This window comes from Chenopodium quinoa, unplaced genomic scaffold (genome assembly GCF_001683475.1).
Source record: "Chenopodium quinoa cultivar QQ74 unplaced genomic scaffold, ASM168347v1, whole genome shotgun sequence".
NCBI lineage: Eukaryota > Viridiplantae > Streptophyta > Magnoliopsida > Caryophyllales > Amaranthaceae > Chenopodium > Chenopodium quinoa.
In genome coordinates, this window is record NW_018744304.1 from 7,379,946 (window position 1) to 7,400,310 (window position 20,365).

The window sequence follows — 20,365 nt, forward strand, 5'->3', positions numbered from 1 at the left end:
GGTGAAGGGTGTTAGATGTAGCATAGCTTGCCTGGCCACCACATCTGCTTCCTTGACTTGATCCCTGGGCCCCTTGGATAGCTTTCCCCTTGCAATCTTTTTTAATAGATCCTTGCAAAACAGATAATGGTTCCCCATTTCATCAAAGCCCTTGTCTTTTACTGTTGATTTATTCCCCTTACAACTCTCTGACAGTCTAAAATCATGTGGACTTCCTGCCACCCTTCTCTCACTGCCCATGCTGTGGCAGCTAGGGGTGTGCAAAAAAAACCGTAACCGTTTGCTGTAATCGTTAACCGGTGTAACCGGCTCATTTAAACGGTTAATTTACCGAACCGTTTAAATTAAACGGTTACGGTTAACCGTGCCGCTAAATATAGCGGTTAACGGTTACGGTTACGGTTACAGTTACAAGATTTAGTAAAAGGTTAACCATCGGTTAACCGTTAAAATAAATAAATATATATTTTTTTTTGAATTAGTGTACAAATCAATTTGGGGAAATTGGGTACGAATTAAAAAAACTTAGTACGAATTAAAACTTTGTAATGTATTTGGTTTATGGATTTGTAATCTTAATTAGAACATGAATTTTATTGTTTATTACTTTATTTTTAAGTTTGTATTAGAGTTGGATGTTTGGAACTATTGGAAGTAATGCAGGGTTTAAAATTTATTAAACGGTTAATGGTTAACCTGTAACCGTACCGTTAAGGAACGGTTAACCGCTAGCGGTTAACCGTTCCTTAACGGTACGGTTACGGTTCGAAATTTTAAGTAACCGACATAACGGTTAACCGTACCGTTAAGGCTAAACGGTACGGTTAACCTATTGTGCACAACCCTAGTGGCAGCAGTGATTGCTATGGTTTCCGCCATAAGTGCTGAATTAGAAGTGGTGTGGAGGGCAATGCCCTTGATCCACTGACTTTGCTGGTCCTTGCAGATACAAGCAATACTAGTAGCACAAACCTGTTCTTTAAAGGAAGCATCAACCATTATGTGCAGGCTGGAACCTAAAATAATGTATTGGTAAGGGGTCTGAGGATGGGAGCTTTGGTTGGACTTAGGGCCTAGGAGGGTAAGCTCAATTTCCCAAGACTTGGAAACATTAATATGAGAGGATAAAGGGACTGATTTCTGATTGAAAACCCACTCATTCCTTCTTAGCCACATTCTCCAAATAATCATTCCAAAGGTTTGATTCCAGGGGAGGATGAAAAGGTTGTGGTTGGAGGCGAGGTCATGGTTTTCACAGAGCCATGTGACAGGGTCAGCAAGTTGGTTAGAGATTGAAGGGTGAACAATATCCCAGAATTCTTTTGCTCTATTGCAGTCTCTGAATACACGAGTGATGGTTTCAGGGGTGCCAGGGCATAAGCTGCAAGATCCATTGGTTATGATATGTCTAGAGTGGAGGTAGTTTGCAGTAGGTAATAACCTATTCCACAAGCTTAACCAAATGAAGAATTTGACTGACGGGGGATATTGAGGTTCCATACCCTATTGAATTTAGGCATTTGGGGCTGACTGTGTTGTTGGATCCACAGGGTAAGATAGGCAGAATCAGCATTAAAGTAGTCCCCTTTCCCAGAGAAGAAAAAACCTGATCTTGACCATAGCAAGGCAATACAAGGGTCTGGATGTGGTTTGAGATGTGAGGGGGGAGCAGATGGGTAATAATGAGTGAGAGATTGAATTTCCCATTGGAAGTAAAGGTGCTAATAGGTTGGTTCTCCTCTCCTTCTTAAGGGGGACCCTGGATGAGGGATCTCAGGCTTCCCAAACCTGTCCAGTTATCAAGCCAGAGGGAACACTGGTTCCCATCTACAATTTCCCATTGGGAGAAGGAAGTTAGAATGTCCCACCCTTTCCCAATGTCCTGCCTTATATGGGAGCCATTCTTGAAGAGGATAGGGGTTGATCTAGCACAATATTTTTCCCTAAGAAGAGTTGCAGAAAGATTGTTTGAGTTTTGCATTTTCCATCCCAACTTTGCCATAGACACAACATTATTAAAATGGGTAGTCCTAAATCCCAGCCCCCACTACTTTTGGGACAACATATTTTGTTCCAGTCAATAAGGGAAGTTTTCCTTTTTTCAGAGGTGGAGTCCCAGAAGAATCTATTGCAGATTTGATCAATGGAGGAAGCAAGTTTCTTAGGGAGCATGATAGTCTGCATGGTGTAGGATAGGATAGCAGCCAAAGTTAGTTTGATGAGAACTGCTCTGCTTGCTTTAGAGTGATGCTTGGCTTTCCAAGAATTGAGTTTAGAGTTAAGATTTTTGGTAATGTGACTGAGCTGAGATATGGAGGGCCTTATATCAGTGAGGGGGAATCCCAAGTAGGTCCCTAAATCATCACTCTCACTGATATTAAGGGAGGAAATGAAGAGGTCTCTAGTAAATGGAGAGGCATGAGAGGAGAATGAAGTAGAGTTTACTCTTGCTATGATTCATGCATTGGCCAGAGACATCCCAGAAGTAGGAGAGGGTTTGTTGGACACTTATTAAGTGGAGGGGCAAGCTTCACCAAATAACAGAAGATCATCAGCAAACATAATATGGGATATGGGGGTTTTATTGTTCCTAATCCTAAAGGGTGTCTGTAGACACCCATTTGTGTCTCCCAAAACCAAACCCAGTGATGAGTACCTTTCACGTCGAATCATAATCGAATGAAGTGAAAGTGTGGAAAGTTTAGTGTTGCGGATAGTTTTACTTTCTTTTCTCTTCTCTCTGTTTTTGAAAACTTATTTTAAGAAAACAACCAATCCAGTTTGGTTGGTCCATGATTTGGGTCCAATAGTAGTGTAGTTGGATGGGGCTTGACAAGAGCTTTCCAACGATATATTATAAGCCCAATTCCGATGAATGTTGAGGAAATTATGGCCAATTTACTGAACTGGGCCCGGTTTGAGCCTTATATGCGGCCCAATGATCTAGGGGAGGGCCTAATATAGATTTATCATTCCTAATGCAATTAAGAATGGTTTTAGTCTTCTAGATTCTTCTAGAAGGTTCTTTTCATTCCTAATTCAATTAGCATTGATAAATTGACTTTTGTTGACTTTTCAAAGTTTTAATTAAAATCAAAGAACATATTTTGAGGGAAATACGATTTCTTCCTCCTGTACGGCAATTTTTATCTGATTTTAAGAAAACGCGTGATTTTCTGAATCAGCGCTAAACGCCAGCTGTAGCGCCTGGCGCTACGCTTGGCGCTAGCATTGGCGTCTGGCGCTAATGTTGGCGTCTGGCGCCAATAGCCAGCGTTAGCGCTAATCCAGTTTTATCTGCGCCAAAACTCTGTTTTGATATTTTATCTTTTTGGCTGATTTTCTTTATAAATAACGTATTAAAAACTCCGTTTTCATTCATCAATTATTCATCTACAATCAATTCTCACCAATTCTCACCAACTCTTATCAAGAAATACTTGATTCTCTCTTTCTTTCTAGCCTAGATTTTTACAAACACAATTCCTCATACATTCGCACTAGACATACCTAGCATTGTTCGAAGTTGCCTTCTCCCTAAACGTGAAAGGTTTTAATTTCTAAGGATTTGATCCCAAATCTCTCTTTTAATTATTTAGTTTAATTCTTTTTTATTATTATTTTCCTTGAAGTTACTAACGTGTGTATTTTGTTATTAGAAAGAGGTATGAGGCATCAAAGTAAGTACTTTAATGGTTTTTATTGATATTATGATGTAGAAATCATGCTTAGGTTGTTATTATAATTCCTAGTATCATGTCTAGGGTAATTTTAATATCAAATATTGATTGTTATGATGCCTTTTATGTTCTTCCTAATGTTTATGATTGTTAGTATCATGTTAGGGTTAAAGTTTTGATATTTGTTGCTTAGTGACATGCTAGGGTTTGTTATTAATCTTGTTAGTATCATGCCTAGGATCTTGCTATTATTATGCTTTAACATGATTATTATGGTTATGATTATTATAATTGTTATTATTATGATAATTGTTATAATTTTATGATGATGATTATTATTATGTTGCTTGATATTTATCGTTATTGCTTGATCACGCCTTTTATGCATGCTTAAAGGGAATTGGTACTTGTAATTACTCTTAATAAGATAATTAATAATCTTGTTTAGGTTAATTTGATTATAATTCAAGTGATCGCCAATAATAGTTTTTATTTGTGCATTAAATTCAACCAACATAGATAAACAGGTTTAGGGTAATCCTATTGATTGCATGTTAGTCAGAAAGCGCACATGAATACGATATGAATAAAGTAGAGGCCTATTATTAGGGCAGGTTCAATATCTTTTAGGTTGGATTTGTACCTTCATCCCCTAACCCTTATTTGGTTCAAGACCTTATTGGAGTTGACGATCTCTTGGATCTTTAAGGGGTGTAACCTTCACCTCGTGAACGGTTTACAAGTTCCTAAAAAACTTGTTGGCGACTCTTTGCTCTATCTTCTTTCCCTTTGGACGCCACCGTACTTATGTGTATGATCACAGTGAGGTTCAAGCAAGGGGATTAACGCTTGAAATATTCCCTACAGTTTTTGGTGACTCCGCTGGGGAGGATTTCTATTTTAATTCCTGAATTTGTTTCGGCAATCATTTAGAATGAGTGGATGAGACTCGAAACATTCTAATTATTTCATGTGCGTAATTTTGTTTAACATTATTGTTATATGCATAAAAAAGATATCATTGGAAAGACCATCCGTAATGAGTTAAAACAAAGGATTTTACACTTAGGAAATTTGAGAAATATCTTTCACAACTAGGACTGAAATAACACTGCGCGAAACTGGAAAATTTTATCGAGCACAGAAAGCTGCTGAGGCATGTAGAAATTAGCGTCAGCGACCAGAGCATTGGCGCCAGACATTTAACTGCAGCGCCAGACGACAGCCTTGTCGCCAGGCGCTACAGCTAAAACCTGGCGCCAAGCTCTGTTTGCTGGCGTCAAATTCTTCCAATACCGAGCCAGAAATATGCGTTCTAATTTTGACCAGTTTTTTGCATTGTTTGCTCGATCCTACTTCCTGATTGAGTTTTTCTCACTTTTTTGAAACCCATATGTGTTCTACATATGGACATAACCCTATGGGAATTCATGCTCCATCTACCTGATTGAACGCTCTGAGCAACAAAGGGTACATCTGATAATGTTGAATTCACCAAACCATGGAAGCGAGTTTTTCTAAAACTCGCGGTGTCCCATCCACTCGCGGCAACCCTTCACGGTTAGGCTTCCGCGCGGTGCATCCGGACAATTAACCATGGACCCTTTATTGACTAGACCATATCCCGAACTTTAGAGAACTAGAGCCATGGTCAGGTTGCAAACTCATTGCATCATATTGTGCCTACTTGACTAATTGTGCATTATTTTTTGTGCATATACTATGTTTTCTTAACCGTTTGTTTGACTTGTGTTGAGATTTAATAAATCAATGACTTAAAGAACTTTGCCTAATTAATTAATTAATTTGAGTAAATAAAAGTCTAATATTTTAATCAGAATTGACCTAGTACGACTTTAGGCATCCCCTGTTGATTAATAACACCGAAAACAGTTCCAGACTGAAGCTTCAGCAATGGCGCCAAAGTTTGAACTGTAGCGCCACTCTATGGAGTGTGGCGCCTGGCGACAGCTCTGTCGTCTGGCGCTACACTACATTGTGCGACACCAATCCTGTAGTTTTGGCGACAGTTCGATTTATTGCTCGAGTCATCACCTTGTGTCTAATTAACCAGTTTACTAAATAATTCGGTCAAATATTACTGTCAATCATACCTTGTTAAGTCATTAATTGAGTCTAGACACTAAGTCACATAGTCTAGCCACATGGTCATGACACGAGTCTTAAAATATCACCTACACTCACTAGCCTTAGAACACACTTCGAGTATATGCCACCATGCCCATGTCTTAGGTTCATACATGAGTTGGTCTTTTCCGTCATTTGAGTTAAGGGTACATTCTATTCCTAATTCTTCATATCCCTCCATCTACATCATTTTTCTTCACATTCTATTCCAGTCATTCTTCACTTCCTCCATCCATTGCATGTTGAATAGAGTTTGAGTCAAATAATTAACAATAAATATCCCCAAATTCCTTTTCCACAGTATTTGGTCGAGGAGAGAAGGGCGATTAATCAAGGACAACCTCTTTATTCAAGTCTCACTTTTTGATAAACCGATTCGTCAAAAGAGGAAGGCTAAAAAGATAATGGCAAGCCAAGAAGAGGTCAATGAACTTAGGAATCAATTGAATGACGTGACTGAGGTGTTAAAGGCTTTAACCCTCAAAATTGATGACCCTGTGAAGCAACAACAAATGAACCTTATGCAAGAAAGTATGAGCAAGCTATCTGGTGACTATAAATTTCAGGGCATGAGTCCACAAGGGGTCTCGCTGGACAAGAAACATCTTCCACATAAGTTCAACGCCACTGACATCCCTAAATTCAAGGTGACAGATAACCCTTACTTTCATCTAAGAGCTTTTGAAACTATAATGAACATTAAGGGTATCGATAAGAAGGTTTTCCCCTCTCTGTTCCCACTATCTCTTGAAATCGTTTGCCAGCGATGGTTCTTTTCTCTCGAGAAAGAAAAAACCTCCACTTGGGAGTCCATAGCAAACGCTTTCATAGATAGATATAAGTGCAACATCCAAGTCGAAACTGATTATAGACAACTTGAAATGCTAAGGCAAAAAGAGAATGAAGGCTTTACTTCTTTCTTCAACAAGTGGAGGGAAACTTCCGCTAAGATGATTGAGGTCCCCACTGAAAAGGAGTCTGTGAGGATGTTTATCAAGAATCTCCAAGAAAAGTATTCAAAGCACTTAAAATATCAACACAACTTGAATACTTTCAGAGCCGTCTATGAAATAGGTATCGAGATCGAAGACGACCTCGCAAAGCAAAAAGCTACTAACAATAGTAATCACGGTGGGTGGAAAGGAAAGAAGAACGACAATCCTTCTTTTTCCGAAAACGCCCACTCTAGTAATAATGTTAGTACCTTTGACTATAATGGTGTTGTAACACCCCAATAATGCTCTCTTTAAACCTGTGAGGACCCTGAACAATATTCAAGAGAATTACCAGCGTGCTAGCGCCACGTGTTCAAACGTTAAGGCTTTATCAGAAAATAGCAGCGGAAAAACTAAATCAGTTATAAATAAGTTTCAAAACCAACGAATGAAACCAAATTAAGTCATAAAACTTGGAACCATTAAGGCCCTTATTCAAAACCCAATAAATTTAGTAAGTGATTAAATTCAGTGTTCAAATAAATTCAAACCCAAAAGAAATAGTGTAGAATAAAATCGAATTAAAATAAATTCAAACTTGCAAAAGAAATAAAATGCAAACAACCAACTCTCTACTCAAGATCCCACAACCCTGATGAATGCTGCATGTGTAAGAACTTGTGGTAATTCTGCTCCCCAATATTACAAGTGTAAAAATTGGATCGTCACAGGGTCATTGAAAGGCGAAGGCCATGACCAAAGAAAGACACACAAAGCACGCAATCAGCAAAGCTGAGTACATACAAGCTGGGAAATAAATTAAGAAATCCATAACATGCTACTAATAATCAATCATCATGCATCATTAAATTATAGACTCAACACACAACTCAACTATTTATATTACTAAGAATCCATTAATTAATAATAGGTAAATCATTATTTTTATTCATTGGATTACGCAATAGACAAGGTTGTCCAACCCATGCTCCATTTGGAACATCAATAAAAGAAAAACCCCATGCCTCCTTTCGGAAACATCAATAAACATCCAACGACCACGGGCGCGACTCCGTGATCGTAGTTAGTATGAGATCTCACCTAACTCCTAGTTTTGAAAAATATTTGAAATAAGAGACTCGTAGATCAGACGGCCTCGAGAAAAGTACACGGCTAATACCCCATGTACCCCAACCCCTGATTGTCATTACTCCAGAAGTGCACCAATCCAGAGTTTTATTGCTCATCCATCTTGCACTTTACGTGATTTACAGGTTTAGACTTGGTGATGACTCATATGCATAACAATACAATCAATCCAATATCAATTCAATCAAGTAAAACAACTTTTCAATTTCAATTCTTGATTTATTAGTGGCAAGCAACATTTATTATTTATTCCTTTACTACCTCGGTGTATAAACACCTTGAGTGCATAAGGCACCCCAAAACCTTAACCTCTTCTTAGAAGACTTAAATTCTTCCTTTACTCATCCTGCTTGCATAATCATGAATGAGTAATAAATTAATCATTACACCAATCATATACCTTTGCCTCTAAGCGCACCTTGCATAATTAGAGCACAAATAATACTTGCAATATAAAATAGTGCACGTCATACGAAATTCACAATGTATAACCAAACAATTTAACTCAGTCATCCCTATACATGATACTAAGTTCTCGATCCGTCGTCCTTAAACATGCACCTAAAAGAAAGGTTTCGTAACTTGTACGTACCTTGAATAATAAACGAATTGGTATGCCACTTTACTATCTAGAAATCACCTTCAATAAACTCCTCTCCTAAGCCAAATAATAATATCTCAATCAATACCCAATCAATCAAATTTACAACAATATTAACTTTAAAACCTTCAAAATCCAAATCAAACAACACTTTAAAACCTTCCCTTTAGTTAAAATTAAAGGCTTATATATAGTTCTTTAAATTTTCTTCATAAAAACCTTAAAATACACTCTTATACATGAAATTACAGCAATTTTAAAGTCTAATAAAAATCTGAAAATTATATAAAAACCCCTAAAAATCTCCCTTTTTAATGGGTGATTAAACCCTCTTTATAAAACATCAAAAGTATTACTTAGAAACTATTTCCAACACTTAAAACTTCAATAAAACATATATTTATGCTTAATTAACTTTAAACATAATTAATTTTATTAATCAAACTCAAGGATAATATTTTAAGTATAAAAAACTTCGTTAAAATCAAAAACTGCCCGACAATCATATTTAGAGGCTGAATTTGGCCACGAGAGGGTGGTACACACTACCAAAGGTAGTGATTCTTTCTTAAAACGTTGTTTCCACATGGAAAACACTACTTTTTCATCAAAATCGGATGAGTTCAGAATCTGATCGGGATTAAAATGGGATTAATATTAACGAACGAAAATCTAAAAATTAAAACACGAATTTAAATGTTCAAAATAATCTGGAATTAAGTTAAACTAATCATTAGTTATAATCACCAAAATTTTAAAACATCATTACTACAAAATCCCTAAATCAATTGTTCATAAAAACCCTAAAATCATGATTTTCAATAAATTGAAACTCTAGGTTTATAATTCATAAAATATGAAATTTATAACATAAATATAATCTGAAATTTATAATCTTTATACCATTAAAATATAATTTGATACTAAAAATATAATCTTTATACTAAAATCAAAACCCAAAACAATTAAATTAACATTAAGCAAAATAATGAAACAAAGGAGGATGAAAATAAGACTAACCTTTTTGTGTGAGAAATTTTTGGAGATTCATGGGGTATTTATAGGAGAGAATTATTGTAGGGTAAAAAGAAAGATTGGGCCTCATAAAAATAATGGGTCGATTAAGTAAACAAATGGGTTAGGCTTGTGTGATTGGACATAAATTGTAGAATAAAGGTACATAAAATAATTTGTTCAAATAATTTTCGACCCAGATTAATAATTTGAAACTTTTGAAATTAAATTATGAAAAATAACAAATAAATATTATAAATAAAATAAATTTTCATTTATAAAATATTTAAAAATACGGGGGATTACAAGTGTCTTAGCCATGGACAATCAAGGATCTAAAAGGAAACCCAGGCGAGAGTTCACACCTATTGGAATGACCTACGATGCTGCTTTCGACCGTCTTTACGATCGAGGATTAATCAAACCTATTGGCCCTACCGAGGATCCAACGCCAGAAAATCGATCTTCGAGATGGAATCCAAAATAAGATCCCATTGCCTCTGGCTAGCGAGAAGACTGCATGATGTCGGAGCAAACAATACAAGACATGAGACGAGCTTCAAACGACAAGATTTCATGACATCTTTTTTTTTTCTTTTTCTTTTTCTTTATTTATCCTTTCCCCAATAAGTCTAGAATAGACACCTTTCTTCTCTCTTAGATTAATTTTGTAGATTCTTTCTTTTTCCATTTTTAATAAAATGAGCATTTATTCTCTTACATATGATCATTTCATTACATTGCATTAAAAAAAAAAGAAAGAAAAATAAAGAGAGAAAAATAAAGAGAGAAATCCATGTCGAACTAAACACAAGGTATACCAATGATTTGAGGCACCCCTTGTAGCCACACCATATTGCCTTTCACCTTTCTAATTTACAATCCTTTTTTCATAAACCACTTTAAGCCTCGTCTAATGATAAACCTTTCATTTTTCAACCTACATCTACCTAACTTTGGGATGGGACAGTGTGCAACTTATGCAATTCTAAAAAGCTTAAGTGATTTCAAAATATCAAAATAAATAGAAAGCAATAGCAAAAAAAGAAAAAACAAAAAAAAAATAAATAAAAGTGTACAAAAGGGTAAGTGTTCCAATGTATTTGACATGAAAATGTATTTGATAAGAACATGTGTCAGACTGCGTCTCTTATCGAGTGCTCGGTACCGTGCCTGAGAAAAATGAATGACAAGTGAATGATAAACCGCATGATCGGGATTGCCCACACTTATAAAAATGAAATAAATGCTAAAGCAAAAGAAAGAGCTAAAAAAGAGTAGAAAACCTCAAGCATGAAAATACAAATATTCAATAGCAAAGTTGCACCCCTTGGGGGCTTATCTAGGGTCTTGAGCCTTTTATCTCTTTCTTCTTCAACCTTTAGCCTAACCACGTTACAACCCTTAAAAATCCCTTTTTGAGGTATACACATACTTGTGCGAGGTTTGGCTAGAGCTACGTTCGGCCTGATTCCTAACGGATACGTAGGCAACCTCACATCGAGGTGCAGCCGTAATAAACATGCATTCATATTCACATTCACACACCATGATCATATTTAGGGATCTCCTATGCTCATCCCTATTTACTTAGAGCTAGACTTGGGGGCTTGATCCCTACATCATTAGCTTACCTAGCCTAAGAGTCACCACCATTTGACTCTTTTCAATATATTTTTCCACACACTTAGCCCTTGCGGCCTGACTTTAGTGTCACTATCACACACATCACACATACATGACCAAATATACTTCCCTTAGGAACCCTTTGTCATGAAATCTTAACACAACGTTGAAGCATGCCTTGTCATATCAAAATCACTCATAAATCATAATTGTCATTGCATCACGAAGTACGAAGTGCTTAGCCTCCGTGCCTAAGTTACCCAAATACTTTCATCATGGAGTCAACAGTTGAGATAGCCTAGGATGAATTAATCCTTGCACCTTGAGAGATAGTATCAAACAACATTTGGCTAAGCTCATTCAACATGCACCTTCAAACACTTTGCTTCTTTCTTTTTTGCGTCTTTCTTTTTCGGGAGAAAGTCGGTACCCTCCACAAAAATGACGGAAATTTTTTGCTTTTTTGCATTTCCGAGTCGCACGATCACATTACAATGCACACACGAGTCATGTACACATTGAGTCATGTCGTGTCATATCACCTTGATTTGAGTCTAACACATGTGTCAAACACTTTGAGTCGAGTCAACCTCGAGTCAATCACAGTGAGTCAAGTTTATGCTTTGAGTTGTGTCAAGTCAATGAGTCAAGCAATGCTAAACCTTAGGTCAACCCTAAGATGATTAAAGAGATTAGCAAAGTTCTATAGTAAAAAATAAATACAGGTGCAGCAGAATAGGAAAGACCCTACCCGAGCGCCAGACGAAAACATCTAGCGTCTGGAAATAGCTTTTAGCGCCTGGTGCTAGATCCCAGTGTCTGGCGACAGAGTCAATTCTTGGCGCCATAGTTATTTCAGCAGCGACAGAGCTCGAAGCCTCTCAGAAAGGTGATTTCGACCTTATACAACAATTTTGGGTTCCTTGGTACGCCAGTTAGCCCCTATAAGCAATTTGACATGATTAAGTAGTCGGTTTGATTACAGTCACAATAAGTGATCAATCTGATGAAAGATCGTCTCACTTAGCTTAAAGCGCCTAAGCGTTGGCTTATCACGTACATAATGGTTCATGAGCAGCAAACCGCCGACGTACTGGCATAGCGGAAGAAAAATTCAAGCGAGTTTTAGAGATCGGCAAGCGTTGGCCTTTGGAAATTTTTCTTCGGAATATTATCGCAACAAACATTCAAGCTCTATTGTTCAGAGACGCGTGGACATGTTATTCAAGCTCTATTGTTCATAGACGCGTGAACATATAATTCAAGCTCTATTATTCAGAGACGCGTGGACATATTATTCAAGCTCCATTGTTCAGAGACGCGTGGACATACATTCGAAGCTCTTTTGTTCAAAGACGCGTGGACATATTTTTTCAACCTCTATTGTTCAGAGACGCGTGGACATATTATTCAAGCTTTTTTTGTTCAGAGACGCGTGGACAATCCTTCGAAGCTCTATTGTTCAGAGACGCGTGGACATTTCTTTCAAGATCTTTTGCTCAGAGACGCGTGGACATCCTATTATCAAGCTCTTTTGTTCAGAGACGCGTGGACATATCATCAAAGGTCTCCTATCACTATTACAAAAATGGTCAAAGGAACCTATAATAAAAGACCCGTTGATTAATTCAACGACTCTCTTTAATATAATAGATCTAATATTAGAGATAACGGGTCTCTTATGTATCAAAGGGCCCACCAAAAGATGGAGGGAAAAAAAAATAAGAGACCCGTAATTGACTTAACAGGTCTCTTATATGTGTAAGGGCCCACCACTTAAAGGATTGATAACAAAACCCTATTCTTTCTCTTTAATCTTTATATTCCCCATTTCAATTTTCATCACAATTCATCCTCTTCACGCCGCTTCCCTTTTCTGAAAGTGATAAAAGCTCTCTCTATCTACAACAATGGGTTCTCCATTACAATCCTAGATCCGCTTTATTTCTCTCTCTTCTGGGTCCTTCCCTTTCTCGGTTTCTCATTCCTCCTTTTGGTCCGGCGTTCCGCGGCTTCTCGCTGGTGGTGTGGTGGTGTGAGGTGTCCTTCTCACCGTCACTTTCTCATAGAAAATCAGAGTTTGTCAATTTTAATTTATTTCTCAAGGAATACTTTGAGTTTTGTTATGATTTTCGTTCTTAATTTCTGAATTTTTGTTGTGAATCAAAGAATCTTTTGATGAAATACCAATGTTAATTTCGCCATATATATACAAGTTGTGATTTATGTGGGTGGAATATTACTGAATTTCAATATTACTGAATTTCAGTATTTGATTTGGTAAAAGTGAGTTATTATTGGATGAAAATGATTGATTTTTTAGATCTGATTTGTTTATGAATTTGCTAGTCTTTAGAGTGCCTGATTACTCTCATAATCTTAAATTCTATGAATTTTTGCTTAATGTCATTCACCGTATATCGAATAGCTGTTGGGTAAGATTTATACTACCTTTATTTTATTTTATTTTATTTTTTACTCATCTAACTCTAATTTCATTTGCTTTTTTTCTTCAGTTATCACTAGTAATTGGTTTCTATGTAGTATGTTGTTAATTAGTTGATTATTTTTCAGATTATTTTCATCCTCCATCTATTTTTTGGTACTCTATTTTTCAGATTATTTTCATTATTAATTTTTTTTTCAACGCGCCACTTGACTCCACCGAGTCCTACTCCCTCGATGAGATCGTTTCCCACTCTCGCTCCGGCGGATTGTTGGACGTTACTTGAAATCCCTTTTCAATTCGCGAGTTGGGAAGACGAATTGGCCTTATGGGTCTGGTGTTTGGTCGAAGGAAAAGTGGGTTCTTCCTGAGATTGTTGAGGACGACATTGTTTTGGCTTTCGAAGGTAACTCTAATCTGTTTTGGGCTGAAAGCTTTGGAAAATAGTTTCTGGGTATGTCTGATTTGTGGGTTAAACATTGTGTTCTTCTACATTGTCTTATTATGCTCATCTGGGTAATTATATTTTTTATAAGTTTAATAGAGTTTTGGTTGTACGGTACGTTATCTTAATGGCTAAATGTCACATAATTAATTACCTTTTTTATTTTTCTGTCGGATAACTAATAAAATTATGCGAGTACTACTGTAGCTTTCATATATTTTCATTAAGAGCAATTTGTCTTATTTTTTTTGTCAGATTTGCGTGATTTCGTCACTAGAAATGCTCAATCAAAAGGAGATGGAAAATGGAGTTGGAAAATGGAGTATTCAAGTCTTTATTAATGTAATTATAATTGTAAATTTCTGTAAATTCATTTTTTTTGTTGCATATTATGTTGGATATTTTTTTGTATCACATCAATTTTATTTTAATCCATTGTTATTTCTGTGGTCATAAACTGAAAATTACAGTTTACTTCATTGATTTATCCGCAAGTTTTTATATTGCAAATAAACAAAATTTTCAAAATTCAAATGCAAACCCGCCCACACCAAATAAAAAGCAAAATTTTTATTTTTTTTTAAAAAAGTTGGAGAATAAAGAGAGCTGTTATCTAACATAGTAGGTCTGTTAAATGCCCACCAAACAGACCCCTACCTCAAATAACAGGTCTGTTTTTCTTCTAAAATATTTATTTCAAAACATATATAACAGACCTGCTTTCACTTACCACGGGTCTCTTTGTCCTTAAAAACAGGCCCCTCTAACGAACGGGTCTCTTTATCAAACAGACCCCTGAGATAGAGACTCGTTGTGAGGTGGTTTCTCAGGCATATATTAACGGGTCTCTTTGCCATTTTTTGTAGTAGTGTATTTTCAAGCCCTTTTACTCATAGACGCGTGGACATCCTATTGTCAAGCTCATTTGTTCAGAGATGAGTGAACAATCCTAAAAAAGAAGCTCTTTGTTCAGAGACGCATGGACACATCATTCAGAAATTCATATCCAAGAGAAGCTCTTTGTTCAGAGGCGCGTGAACATATCCAAAAGAAGCTCCATTGTTCAGAGACGAGTGAACATCGAAACAGCAAGGTAGCGTTCCCTAGATTGTGGAGAGTTGTCACAAACAACTGAAGATAATTTCAGGCGAAGTTGTCTTTGATCGTGTTCCCTTAGACGTGGAATGTTATCATAGCGGAAGGGGATGATTTCAAGCGAAGTTATCTTCGATAGTGTTCCCTTGGACGTGGAATATTATCAAAGCGGAAGAGGATCGTTTCAAGTAAAGCCATCTTCTATATTGGAAGCAGTTACAAGCGTAGCGGTTTTCAAGCGGGATGGCATTCTCTTGGCAGGAGGTCATCAAAACAAGGATACAACAGCAAATCGGTTACTTTCAGAGACGTGTGCTTGACGGTGCAAGATACACGTTTCTTAACTCTTTTATCTGTTTGACTAACGCTAGTTTGCAGGTATCGGCGTTACAAGAGTGGTTTAGAATCGCAGAATGTTTTGAATCATTCTCCGTCCCTATCGATATTTTGACTTTTGTTTTTGAAACTTGCGTTTCTCCAAACTCAGTCAAAGTGGGGGCTTCTATAGACACCCATTCGTGTCTCCCCAAAACCAAACCCAGTGATGAGTACCTTTCACGTCGAATCATAATCGAATGAAGTGAAAGTGTGGAAAGTTTAGTGTTGCGGATAGTTTTAATTTCTTTTCTCTTCTCTTTGTTTTTGAAAACTTATTTTAAGAAAACAGTCAATCCAGTTTGGTTTGTCCATGATATGGGTCTGTAGACACCTAAAAATGTCTTCCCAAAACCAAACCCGATGATAAATAACCTTTCACCGCCTCTATTGGTCGGGTTTAGTATTTAATCCCGAGAGTGCTTAAAAAATCGTATTTTATTAAATTCATACCTTTGAAAGGTCCATGGATTAGTCTTGATGTTTGGTAAAAGCATAGTTTTAATTTTAGCCCAAGCTTATTAATTAATTTTAAGTTCAAACCTTTTTATTTTATTATTTTATTATTTATTTTTGGCCCAAACATTTTATTTATTTTTTATTATTTTCTTATTTTAGCCCGAGAAATAAAAGTCAGAAAAAAGCCCGAAATTATCAATCGACACTTAAAAAGCCGAAAGAAATTAGGGTTAAAAATGAATTTAGACGGAAAAATGGACTGGAAGTGACCGTGTCACGGTACAGTCTGACCGTGTCACGGGAACCCTTTCTGTCTGAGGGTGGGACTTCCCGTGACACGGGAGGTCTCCCGTGACACGGGAGGTCTGCCGTGACACGGGAGGTTCCGTGTCCTTTCCGCGTAAACCCTTAACGCGTTTTTTATTCCGTTTTCTGAAAATTTTCCGCGTCACTCCAAAATTGTACCGTGTCACAGGGAAGTTTACCGTCTGACGGTACAGTCTGACCGTGTCACGGTACAGTCTGACCGTGTTACGGTACAGTCTGACCGTGTCACGGGATACATTTTTAGGGTTTTTATCATTTTAGGGTTCCGTGTGCTCCTTCAGCACATTTTCGCTATAAATACCCCCTCATTTCTGATGTACGGGGTAACCAAAATTTTATGATTCTTATTTTCTCTCTTCTATGCTATTAACCTAAACACTAGCCTACCCTTTTCACTTCAAAATTCCTTCTTCAAGCACTCAAAGGAGTCCATATTTTACTCGAGGTTCTGTCTTTAAGCCAAGGCGTGAAAGGTAGAATCGTTTGAGGGTTTGGCCCCAAAATCAACCTTATTTTATTTAATTTAATTTAGTTATTATTTTATTATTTCCTTGAAGTTATTAATTCGTTTATTATTTTGTAGTTGCAAACAAACATAATCAAAGTAAGGATCATGCTCCTTTTATTTTTATTATTTTTCTAACGATTTTATGTTGTTGGAATTGTGATTAATTTGGTTTTAATATTAATGTTATTTTATTATTTTTATGATCACCATATTGCATGTTTAAAGGGAATATGTAATTGAAAATCACGCCTAATAAGATAATTTGGACAACCGGTTTAGGTTCCTTTTTAATCTTGTTATTTAATCAAGTGATCACTAATATTTTAGAATTATGTGTTGCATTAATTTTAAACCAATTTAGCTAAATAATAGTTTGGAGCAAATTGAATATTTTGTTTGTATGCCTTTGAGATCGCAAGAATCACTTTTCACTATAAGAATCGAGTAAAGGCCAATACGGGCGAATGTGACTCCATGACTCACTTCGTAGCTTCATCCCCGATCCTCCTTTCGTGGTGTCGAACCATATGGAGTTAGTAGTCTCATGGATTATGAATGGGGTGTAACCTTCACGGGTCAATCGTTGTTGCCTATCGTTGTCCCTTTATTCGTGGTTGCCTTAAATGATCCGTGAACGGTTTACAAGTTCCTTAAAAACTTGTTGGCGGCTCCCTACTTTCCTTGTCCCTAATCATAATATGTCAATTCCCACTTCCTATGAGTGCCAAGCATATTCACAACATGCTTTTAACGTAGGCACACTTCAAACGACGCCTACAATTTGACGACTCCACTGGGGAGGATTCTTTATTATTTATCGATTTGAGTGATCGGTATTTAATTAAGATGAGTGGATGAGACTTGAAAGATTCTTGAAAAAATATTCCTGTGATTAATTTGGCATTTTTGCATCTGCATAGACGTTTTAACGTCGCATTCAGGTCTGTCCCGTAGGAAAAAATTGGATAACTTGGTTGCGCGAAAAAGCAAACTGGGCACCAGCAGATTTTCTGACTGTCGTGTCACGGCAGAGTCTGCCGTGTCACGGTACAGTGTACCGTCTGACGGTGCATTATACCGTGACACGGGAATTTCTGCCGTGTCACGGCAGACCTAAAATCAGTCCGGTGGCTTATTTTCTTTTCTCACAGTCGACTTCCTTCGATTTTTCTGAAAAACCGTATGCGTTCTACATGCGTCTTACCCCCGGGGAATTTAAACTCTATCGACCCAAAAACGCTCATGGAAATAAGGGTTCATCCGAGTTATTAAATCCACCCAACCCATGGAGTCGAGTTCGATTTCATCACGAACTCGCGGAGCCGCCCGTTGGCATACACCCTCAAGGGAGGCTGCCTTGCTAACGCGTCCAAACTCTAAACCATGGTACCCTTTTGACACCCAAAGCTTGACCAATAGTTGAACATAAATCTCGACTCTATGTTGCGAACTTTTTTTTTACATCATCGTGCCTAAATGCTATGTGACTGTTTGGTGCTAACCCTCATGTGTTTGCTCTTTTTGTTTAACCCATGACCGAGGGTTTTTATTCTCACATAGTAATTAGTACGGACTTAAAATCGATTAAAATATGAAAAAATCACAAAACTGACCTGGAACTGCACACCGTGTCACGGCATGTTCTGCCGTGTCACGGTGAACAATGCTGTGACACGGGAAAGTCTACCGTCTGACGGTAGACTGCACCGTGTCACGACAGTCTGCACCGTGACACGGTGCCCAGGAAAGTGTCCTGTCAGTCTTTTTCTCGATTTTTGTGCGAATGCTGTGTCTAGTTTTGTGTCGTGTCTAGCTATACGGTCAAAACACGCGTCTATAACCTCACTTAGTCACTCACATATCGTGTTCACACTTTTTTTTAGTCGTGCACCTTTTTTGACCGTATTTTAGGGAAGTCTCGTTTTTGTGTCGTTTTTTTTCGGAGTAAGTCGGATGGTATCCTCCCATGTTCTTTTTTTTTTTAAAAAAAAATAAGTAGAGTTTCAAAATTATAAATTTAAAAAAAAAAAAAATTCTTTTTTTTTAATCCGGATAGGTTAAGGTTAAGTTTGGTCATTAAATATGTGTTTTTTCGGTGGCACAACGCTTGGGCAAGAAGCAAGGGTAGATTGTTATGGTTCGAGTCCATACCTCAACAACCTCTTATACCAAAGAGGCGTACAAGGAAACCACCTCAATCATCTCCACAAGATCCGTCTCCGGTCTACTTTCAACCAATGGCCACTAAGGAAGACATTGAGAACCTCAACAGGACAATCGAAAGATTGTCTGACATGATGCAGACACTCACCACTAGAGTCAGCACTGTAGAGCAAGATAATCAAAACAATGTCACTACAGCTGCAATGGACAAGATCAAGGAACAGATGAGCAAAAGAGTTCACTTATGTGGAACAGCCTGTCACCTCTTCGTCCATAAGAGAGATGCTTCCTGAGAAGTTTTCCACTGCTGACATTCCCAAATTCAAGCCTACTGATAATCCGATTTTCCATTTGAAGGCTTTTTCTGCAACTATGGCTCTTAAGGGAGTAGATGTGACACTCTTCCCTACGGTGTTTCCTCTTTCCTTAGAGCATGCCTGTCAACAGTGGTTCTATTCTTTGGAATCCAAGCATGTCGTGACCTGGGAGGATGTTGCTGAAAACTTTATGAATCGGTACAAGTGTAACATCCAAGCCAAGACTTCTGAATGTGAACTCTCCATTCTCAAACAGAAAGAGAATGAAGGCTTCACCACTTACTTAAGCAGGTGGAGAGAAACAGCTGCGCTCCTGGTGGATCCTCCCAAGGAGAAAGAAATGGTTCGCTTGTTCATTGCCAATCTGACTCATAAATACAAGCAACACTTGAAGTTTCTGCCTTTAAGTACCTTTGACGCTGTATATGATATTGGAATCAATATCGAAGATGAACTGATGAAGTCAATTGGTAGCAACAATAAGAACAATACTTGGAAAAACAAGAAGAACGACACTCCTTCTTCTTCGTCTTCTAAGCCCAATAATGCTACCAACAATATCAACATCAATGATGTGCTGGCCCTTAATGCTCCTCCTCAAAGATTCCAAAGGCAAAGGAGGGTTTATACGCCTTTGGGAATGACTTATGATGCGGCTTATGACCGTCTTCATGGTCAGGGACTGATTATGCCAATCAGACCATTTCTAGAACCTCGACCTGAGAATAGGACCGCTAGCTATGACCCCAATGCTTATTGCAAGTATCATCAAGGCAAGGGTCATAACACTGAGAAGTGTTGGAGGCTGAAAGATGCAATCCAAGATCTGATTGATGCTAACCAACTTCTTGTCCCTCCAGGGGGCAAGAAGCCTAATATTCAAACAGGTCCTCTTTCTGATGCTTTGGCTATCATGGGAGATGAAGTCTCCTTTGATCCGTCAATACTCATTCAACCTGTGAATGAACCTCTGCCGGAAGTTGTATTTATCTCAAGGACTGAAGAAGTGAACGAGATCTGGGATAGTGATGATGAAGACGTCTATCTCAAAGGCATAGCCTGTTCATCTCTCGGCAC

General features: G+C 37.6%; 1 long non-coding RNA gene across 1 annotated transcript; it reads left to right on the forward strand.

The window, feature by feature from the left end:
- Positions 1-12,992: 12,992 nt before the first annotated feature.
- On the forward strand, positions 12,993-14,523 carry LOC110695785. Its single transcript, XR_002506208.1, has 2 exons — positions 12,993-14,005; positions 14,300-14,523. It is a non-coding gene; the product is annotated as an uncharacterized LOC110695785 (long non-coding RNA).
- Positions 14,524-20,365: the final 5,842 nt, after the last annotated feature.